The sequence below is a fragment of the Ischnura elegans genome, chromosome 5 (assembly GCF_921293095.1).
Source record: "Ischnura elegans chromosome 5, ioIscEleg1.1, whole genome shotgun sequence".
NCBI lineage: Eukaryota > Metazoa > Arthropoda > Insecta > Odonata > Coenagrionidae > Ischnura > Ischnura elegans.
Window position 1 is genome coordinate 15787830 of NC_060250.1, and position 9930 is coordinate 15797759.

The window sequence follows — 9930 nt, forward strand, 5'->3', positions numbered from 1 at the left end:
TGGCTACTGCCCACAATACATCAACTGAGGAGCCCACTAGCTCAGGCAGTGGTGCAGCGAGGGGGGGTTTTGGGGGATAAAATCCCCCCAGAGCTGAGAGAAACTTTTGAGTTTAATCCATTTTACTTAATTTGATTAATATACTTATAGAAGAGTGTAAGGATTAATAAATTATCCCTCAGAAAGCCATAAAACTCACCATTTTGAACCACTTATCTTAAAAATTTTCTTGGTGAGGGCCCCCACGTGGTGTACACCTCCCACTTATCCTGGTGGGTATACCACATACCCAAGGTCTATTTGCGCTTAAAACCCCACTAGCCTTAACTCCTAGCTGCGCCCCTGAGCCCAGTTCTCTGACACACCATTTTGCGATATAGTTAAATTTCATAATGCCCGACGTGCAAACTATTAATTTAACTTTCAGAATATTCAAACGAAATATTTGGCTAATATAATGATATTGGTTTCCCGTTGCAAGGCAACAAATTAGCTCGGCATAGGTAACCCGCACACCACCAGTGTTAACCAGGGATGCCGACTTACAAAAAATATTGGGGGGGCCCAAACCGGGGATATTACCCCGGGAAATTTTATAAGTAATGAGTTTTAAGTTTATTAAGCATTTTAGAAAGGTCATATAATCAACATTAGAACTCTGATAACTCGAATCTCGATATCTGAACACTCCGGGGAAAATCGACAAGCGTGACACATTTTTTATTCACACCCATAAGGAATTTTTGAGGGGCTCGGGCCCCCTCAAGCCCCATGGAGTCGGCGCAACTGGTGTTAACCCATAAGCGAATAACAGCTTCCTGCCGGCAGATTGAAATCAACGTTAACTACCGACGTTGGCCTATTTTTCATCTCAGGTTTCCGGAGTAAATTTTTCATTTTTTTTAATAGGGATATAAAAACTGGAAGAGGAGAATAATTTCTGTTATTTGGGAAACAGAATAACTAGCGATGGAAGAAGCAAGGAAGAAATTATTAGTAGAATAACTCCAACGAAGAGGGCATTACACAAAAAGAAAGATTCACTTACAGCGATAAATTTACACGCAGGGGCAAGGAAAAAAGGTATTAGAACTTACATTTGAAGTATGTACTGTCACTTTCAAAAGTCTTGTCCACAAACCCGGCGCAGCTGTCTCCGTAATTTTTCGAAGTTGACCTTCGCGTATTTCTTACGCGTTCCATGCCCACTGGGGATCGATTTGACTAGATAGGGTAGTGAAAATGGTGCAACTTGACTATTTTACCTCGCCAAGAGCTCCAAGCACGATTTCAGAGGCAGGAAGGCCCCGTGAACCCTCCTCCCCCACAGCCAAACATTCCACCATCGAAGAAGACGGAGTAGAATTTTAAGTTTTTCCCGGCGAGTAACGCATCTCGCGAGGAAGAGACAGGAACATCAGAGTCGTCTGGTGTAGTGGCGCAGGGAGGGGGGGGGGGGGTTTGGGGGGTTAAACCCCCCCCCCCCCCCCAGAGCTCAGAGAAAATTTTAAGTTTAATCCATTTTACTTAATTGGTTAAATGTTACTAGTAGAACAGTGTAAGGATTAATTAAATATTCCTCTGAAAGCCGTAAAACTCACCATTTTGAACAGTTTATCATAAAATTCCGCAATTCATCATTCTCGCACCTTGCCGATTATCCTGGTGGGTATTCCAAACCCCCACACACCCCGGTTTGGTGAACTTATAGAGCACAAATTGTTCAAATAAAATTTTCGGATCATTGCGAGGACAATACTTCAATTTTTTCTTCACATTCTCTTGCGAAAAATACGTAAATATAAACGCCAATGTGAATATTATTATCCTTAGCCTCACGGTTACCATCCGTGCTCGCGTTCACTAGTGTCGGCGGCGAAGGATTTTCAGTCATTTTTTAAAGTTAAAAAGTGAAATAGCAGTTACTCCCTAAGTTTACGTTTATTAGGAATACAAATGGTGCCTACATTTTGAATACCGCAACTTACTCTTGAAATAGGATTTTCATTTTAATAAGCAGCAGTATTTAAATTTTTTACTTGGAAAAAATTACCGGCAAGGATTTTTTACGAGAGAAGATATTTTTTGCATTATGTATTTCAGATGAGCAATTGGTTTGGTTTTAATAGCTTCATAGCGAAATATTTATCGGATTAAGGAAAATGGCAGGTTTTTAGACCACAGCACGTCTTAGGAAGTGGTGTCCTTTTGTTTCTAGGGAACCCTCGTACATAAGTATTGTTCTGTGTTTTTCATGAAAATAGTGCGAGCAACATCAGCGTGGCGTTGAGATTGTGAATCGACCATTTATGGCGGCCATGGAAAAACATAATTTACCTGGCATTCTGAAACGAAAAAGGGTGTATATTTGATTATTACTAAAGGTATCCTGATAATGCTCGATTACATGGAAGATCTTACGAATCACCACGCCTTAACCCCTATCAACTTGAACTAACCACTTCAATTCACAGAAAGGCCCATTCGCATTTGGCCCTTTCATTCTATCCATATCCTCACTCTCGTTCTTCCTCTACTCTCTCACCTCAAATCTCTCCACCATGGATAGCACTTCTTCGCTCCTTTTCCTCTTCGTCCATCTCACCCTCTCCGTTCTTTTCTTATACTCATATCTCGTATGTCTTCATTCTTTTCATGTCCTTCTTTCGTCGGTGTCCATTTTTCCGCACCGAAAAGTGCTACAGCAAGCAAAATCAGCATATTTGATAGTTAATAAATATAATTTGTATATATTTCGCAGAAAGAGTCATCAGCTTCCCAACACGGAATATTTTTATCGGATGAAAATCATGCTTGCGTATTGTTGTGCGATTGTAAGTATATTATCAGTATTTGGTCGCCCATAAGACTGACTCAGGGTGTTTATTACGTAGGTGTAAGTTATATTATTGCTGTTAAACCACTTAAATATCGTCCCCCATATCTATCCACCACTGGTTGAATTTCGGCTATCGTTTGCACGTAGTAACTTATTCGCATGGTTTCGCAATACTTTTTTAATGCTGCGCTGTTAAAAACGATATGATCGTCACGGGACGCCGACTATATTTTTCCCACACAGGACAATACCACGCCAATTTCGTCAGCACGACATGAAAGAGGGAGGAATCATGATCCGAAATGTGCAATGGATCTTCACCTTCGCGAAGAAATGGCTAATGCAAAACATGTCATATTAAGTTTTAAGATTTTTTTCTACTTTGGTGGTGGTAATGAATAACTTCTAGACGCAGCAACATAACTATGGGGGGATGAGGGGATAAATCCCCCCTAAAGCCTCAAAGAAATTAAAAAAATATTAAAAACTATCGTCGTTTTGACTTATAATAACTGCATATGCTTAAAGTTAAACTTTGAATGCCAAAATGGGGTAAAATTTATTTCCAGGCAAGTCATTTTCCAAAACTTTTCCTGGACCCCGTTGTATGGGGAGGGGGTAGCCCCCCAGACTTCTCTATCCCCAGTTTAAAGTATATCGGGACTAGCCGCGGTGATAACTTTTACGGGAGTCACCCGCAATGCACAATCGTGCGAAAGATCCACAGAGAAAAAAATCATTCGCCTTGACCGGGATTCGAACCCGGATCCCTCGATTTCCGGTCGAGTCATATCGTCATATGCTCAGCAGTCCAGCAACATCTTGTCCGGTAGTGTCCGAAAATATCCACAGGTAGCTTAACTGGCTAAAGCACTCGACCGGAAATCGGGGGATCCGGGTTCGAATCCCGGTCAAGGCGAATGATTTTTTCTCTGTGGATCTTTCGCACTTCTCTATCCCCCCCTAAGCATATTCTTCGTTACGCCACTGTCAAGACGAATTACAGTCATGCCTTGGAATCCGTCTGGTAGACATACGCCCTTTCGAACTGCAATGTTAGAATTTCATTATATTTAAGTAAAAAATTCCGATTTTTAAAAAACGATTTTCTGGCATACTCGACCACTGTGCGTTGGTGGCATTCCAGTTCCTAAACCGCTGGCAGTCCAGAGAGCTTTTCACTCATAATCAGATTATTCTCCGAGAAAGCATTCAATCACTTCTACATCCACATGATAACCTGCGAGCCACCTATACGGTGCTTGGCACAAAAATGTTACGCATGCTAACAAAATATAATTGCACATTCATGCTAATGTAAAACTTGTCCACTGTTCATGAAGGCAATCTGCCTATGAAGCTAGAACATGCAAAAGATGCAGTTGGAAATACTAAGAAAAATCAGAAACATGCATTAAGGAATAAATAAGTTATGGTAAGCTACACTACAAGTCAATTGACCTATTAGTAAGTCCTAACGCTGCCGAAATCTTATCGATCGTGGAAAAAACGACATTATGGATACATCTGTTCTACCTACAGCCTCAACGGCGCAGCGAGGGGGGGGGGTTTGAGGGATAAAAACCCCCCCAGAGCTCAGAGAAATTTTTAGTTAAACCCATTTTACTTAATTTGATTGATTTTTACTAATAGAATAGACTAAGGATGAATAAAATATCTCTCAGAAAGCCGTAAAACTCACCTTTATGAACCATTTATCTTAAAAATTCCGCAATTTATTAATTTCGCACCTACCGCTTATCCTGGTGGGTATACCATACCCCCCACACACCCCGATGTTAGTTGCACCTAAACCCCACACCAGCCTTAATTCCTAGCTGCGTCCCTGTACAGCCTATCTCTCTTACATTATTTTTATGATCTGATTGGTCGTAGTAGGTATGTTGGTGCTCGTAAGAAATAGCTAACATCGTCGGAAAATAAACTGCTCTTGAATTTACGTAATAGGTTGTCTAGTTTTCAGTCTATGGTTCACCAGAGATCCACATCCGAGTTGTTGTGGGAGGTTAGTAACGCTAACAAGAATATCGTAACGACTTTTCACGTACCTGGCAGCTCTTCTCTCTGTACTCGTTCTAACTCTGATTACTTGGGAGGCACGTAGCCAAAGGGGGGGGGGGAGGGGCTTCATCCTTCCTCCTCCTCACCCGAATTTTTTTCCCCTGTGGCGTCACACATCTCCCTGGCAGACAGCTAGCCCAGGGGCACATATCAACTGACGTTCTCTCAACTACTTAGCTGTGGAATGTGGTCGTAGTCTCAGATCCGAATTTCTCTCAAAATCGCATGATATTAACTACAACCAGTGGCGTAGCCAGGGAGGGGTCCAGGGGGTCTGGACCCCCCCGAAATATTTTTCTTCATGAAAAAAAAACAAAATATTGATAAATCATGAATTTACAAAATATTTTTTTTAATAGTGAAGTTTTTTCCATTATGAAAAGTGTTAATATTAGTAACTTAGTGCCCTGTTTTTTTAATTTTCCCCCCTGGTTTTGGACCCCCCTCAAGCGAAAGTCCTGGCTATGCCACTGACTACAATCGCCCTTAAGTTTGAAATCTTTTAAAAAATCAGGCGGATGTCGGAAAAAAAACTCCTACGGACAACAATTCACAATAACTATTACCCTGTCAGAGAAATCCATTGATGAAATTTATATTCAGAGTCATTGAAACGAAATTTATAGCTCACTAGCTGGCCACCCGGCAAGGCTCGAGAAGAATAGTTCGCAGAGAAGTGAAAAACTTGAAACTTGGAATCCATGGTTATAAGAGAGGATTATTAGGTATATGAGCAAAGCAGGTATGATGATGGTATACATATGCAAAAGCAAACAATGGAAAAAACGATTTCCGAATGCCGCGCACGAAATCAGCTGATACCCCGCTCAATTCATCGTTATGTCTGTCCGTACCACGTGCGCAGTCTAGAAAGGCCTTGTGAATGCATAACCCAGCAACAACGTTTGCACCGAGAAAATTAATGATTAATGGGGCTCCTTTGACTATGGTAAATAAAAGCTTCACTTAGAGGTATAAAAATAGACCAAAATTCAGTATATGAAGTCGGTAAAAAGATCCATTTTGAGATAAAGGCGATAAAAAAATCGTCGAATAAAACATCTTTTTCAAGAACAGAAATGAACTTTTATCGAACCAAATAGTACCAAGCAACTCTTATCAAAGGGGGGAATACTGACCATAAGGCAATGCAAAATATTTAAAACTTCAAACTTAACTTATCAACTTCATAACATAAAATAACGAACAGTACTTATGCTAGCAATTTTAGAGCATATCACTGATCTCTTCATCCGAAGTTGACCAAAATTCTTACAGTATTCTTTAATGCATTCCGCTAACGTAGGTAACCCATCTAATTCACCTCGTTAATACAGGAATAGGAACAAGCTTGCACAATTTTATCCGTTAGGGTACTTGTTCCTTAGGTGTGACAGGTGTTGATGCTTTCTTCAAGAACAAAATTTTGCATAGTGTAACACGTGTTGAGCTCCTGAAGTTGTGTAGACCATATATGCTGGCTACTAAGTTGAGCTTGTAGGCCCAACACTATATATGTACCATGTCTTCATAGATTGGCACCATTAACACTTAGAAGCCCAAATTTTCCTTGGGATGTATATTTTCTGCCAGGGACCCGAGCCTGAGTAGAGCTCAGGCTTTCGTATTTGATTCTGGGGAAAAATATTCCCGGCATGTTTCTCTGGCCTGAACTATTTAGCCTCTTTCTATAGCTATCTGGTCTTCTTGTATGGCAGGTGCTGTCATTTAGTGGCTCCTAAATATTATTTTCAGATTAGGAAATAATTTTATAAAAAAACTATAAAAGTCCTGTTTTTTTTGCAACCTGCACGTGAAAATACCACGGGCTTCAAATTGTTAAAGAGTCAATACTACATAAATACACCGCTTACTTGAGCAATTAAGTGGCTTTATAATAACAAGGAGGATGCATTTCCCAGTTCGGTCAGTGGTTTCGTCGCACTTTACTCTAACTGGCCTATCTTTTACAGCCTCTTTTAACTCCTAAGAAAAACTATCCAGGGCATGTTTTATTAAGGAAACCTCTTAGAGCAAGATTTTTTATTTTTTCGAGTAGTATAATAGCCTTCATAAATGCTTCTGTTAAATTATAGTTGAACTGTTCTTTATCCAGCTCGGTTGTCTTTGATTTACCTAATGAGTCTTTCAGTGAAACCTGCAGTCGTGCCGATCATGGTCCATCTTCATGGGACTCCTTGCTTTTGTGAAGAACTGTGGTTAAGTGCTTCTGTCAGCAATCCTCATGATGCAATCAATTCTTGCATTGCAGAATTTGTATATTACAATTTGGTTTTGTCTGTCAAAAACATGAAATCCTAAACACGTTAACGAATTTCGGCATTCCAAACGGCAAAAAATTCACACTTAGCGATATGAATTTTACTATTAACCCACGTATTAACCACTTACCGTTGACAAAAATCTAGACGTAACCTGCAAACGAATTTTGGACGCAACGGAGAACTGCCGGAAAAGGAGCTTCGAAAATTGTTGCGCACGGCGGCCATCTTGAAAAGATCGTTTTAATAACCGACGAACCGTTTAACGAATTAAAATACTCGATCTTATTGTTAGCTGAAATTATCGCAGCACGTGCGAATTTGATTCCAAATATGCCACCATACCACCTTCTTCGCACGCAGTCGGGGGTTGAGGGCACCCAGAGCGCAACAGTAGTAGTAGTAGTAGCCACGGCCCTCAACGCGTTCGCTACGAGGGCGGAGTTATTTTTCGGAACATTCTTTGAGGCCGATGATTCTAGCCCTAGCAATCGTGGCTGATGAATTTATCCTTTGTGCTGGGGACGTGTTACTATGAGATGTAAAAGCCAAAACTTAGGTGACCGAATCGTTCACGCAGTCAGGGAGGTTCGCGTAGCGGCCGGCTCCAATGCGCATCGGGAACTAGCGGTCACTCCTCCTGAATGCACTTATGTCCTCAATATACTATCGGCCGCTTTAGGAGCTCTTCTTCATGAACATTTGTCGGAACAAGCAATGTTTAGTTGGTTGAAAAAAAGAACTTAATGGCGGCGTAGCGATGTCGAATGAGAGTTTTTGGAATGAGGAAACGCGGCGGCGTCCAGAGCCCGTGGTTTATATTCGCGGCTTCAACTTTATTCGCGGATTTGGTTGTTTGAAATTTAAAAATAGCGAAACGATCAAAAATCCTTTCAATATCGTGGAAAAAAAACGCAGTAAAAGTCAAAAACATTGAAATTCGCTTAAATACTGAAAATTTGCCAAAATTCGCGCAAAATACGAAATTTCGCGTTCGCGAAAGTCAAGGTGCCCTAATTATGTTTAGTATCCTTTGAATTATGTTTCCACTTTGTTAATGTCAAGGTGTGTGGCTACCCTTCAGGATACACAACCACAGTCGTGAGACGTGATGCAACAAATGGAAATGAGAAAGCGACGCGAAGGACGCGTCGGACAGAGCTAGAAGTAGCACTAACGGATTTGGGAGCATCAAATGCATCTACATACTGTCATTGGTTACAATCCGTGCAGCCGTATGGGAATTCATAGTGCACAGACAAACAGACTTCCTCTATTTTACATATAGATTCAATTAAATTTATGGTTTTCCAATTCGAGGGATTTGACGAAAAATCACCAGTATCGGCAACCCGCTTACCACCCAAGCACCCTCCTAAAATTTCTGGCGACGTGACGTGCCTTTTAGCCTGATCCTCAACGATTAGACACCTTTCTTCTCCCCACAGATGATCGCTAAGTCTACAGAAAAACCTATTTCGAAGATATTCACTTTTTCCAGCTTAAAAGTGCAGACACTCGGATATTCCTATCTTCGGAAATAATCACAGTGCATTGGTAATCACGTTGACTTCACCTACGACGCCTGTGCTCTAGAATCATAGAACGCCATGTAACACGCAGAACTCATCTTTCGTCTCACTCAAACTTGCCACCGCTTTTCATTTTCTCGCAAATGAATGAATGGCTTACCTTGAAAATGCTCGGGATTACCTGCACCTCACACGGGAAGATACCTTACATAAGCGTGGCTTGTCTGCAAACGAAATTCTTCCCTCATGCGATCACACTCGAAGAGATTTCACACATGAACTGAGGAGTCTGGGATATCCCGTGATATCTGCGTCGTGAGGGATGTCTGCTTTCTCGGAATAACACCGCATGATAAGGTTTATCTATAAGTTCTGGGTGTGTTCAGTAAATTTTTGACTCCGTCTGAATTACGGTTTTAATATTTGTTTAACTCCAAATAAGTAATTTACAAGTCAGAGAGCGCTTATAAGCATGTGTGATCTTATATACAAAGGCTAAAGAACTTCTAATTAACACTACGGTTGACGCCACTCATTTAGGAGTTTATCATTGACTTTCTTCGAATATCAAGGCCGTTTTTCACGGGGAACGTGATTGCGCAAGTAAGCACTTGAAAACATTCACAATTCGACGCAATTTTGATTGCGCCTTCGTACATAAGGAGAAACAAAATGTATGTTCCAAAACACTCCCGCATTCTTCACTATTTCGTCAAAACATTTATATACTTGCATGATTTTTACCCAGAAGATTAAACACTAGGTATTTTCCCCCTTACCAATAACCGTAATTTATAAGGATCCACCGATAGCATTCATCAAGACGTATTCCTGCCGTATGCCGTATCATCATTGTTTAACACATCAAACATCAAAATCTGACTATAATTAAATCCCACGACAGGTCAAAACAAGCATAGTGTGTAAATTTCACTCGAATAGGGTGGTTTCCTATTATTTTTTTATTGCCTAAATCGAAAGATTATTACTCCTGGAGTATATATTTCACGCTTTTAGATTTTCAAATGACAATAACTATTTTTCGCGATTAAATGAGAAGTGAAATTTTTCAAGCGCGCGAAAACGCGGCAGCTAAGTATGAAAGCTGGGAAAAGCCCGTGTGACGTTTGGCTGGTGCTTTGTGAGGCCACCTGGGTGCGAGGCTATGAATGCCGCTACGATGCAGGCTGCTTGC

The 9930-nt window shown here is 40.8% G+C and overlaps 1 protein-coding gene across 1 annotated transcript in view; it reads right to left on the reverse strand.

Moving 5' to 3' along the window:
* LOC124159623 (hemicentin-2-like) overlaps positions 1 to 9063 on the reverse strand; it is a 39953-nt gene extending 30890 nt beyond the window's left edge. Inside the window, exon 1 of the mRNA XM_046535542.1 lies at positions 8896 to 9063. The gene's annotated coding sequence lies outside the window, so the exon portion shown is untranslated. The remainder of the gene's footprint in view (positions 1 to 8895) is intronic.
* Positions 9064 to 9930: the final 867 nt, after the last annotated feature.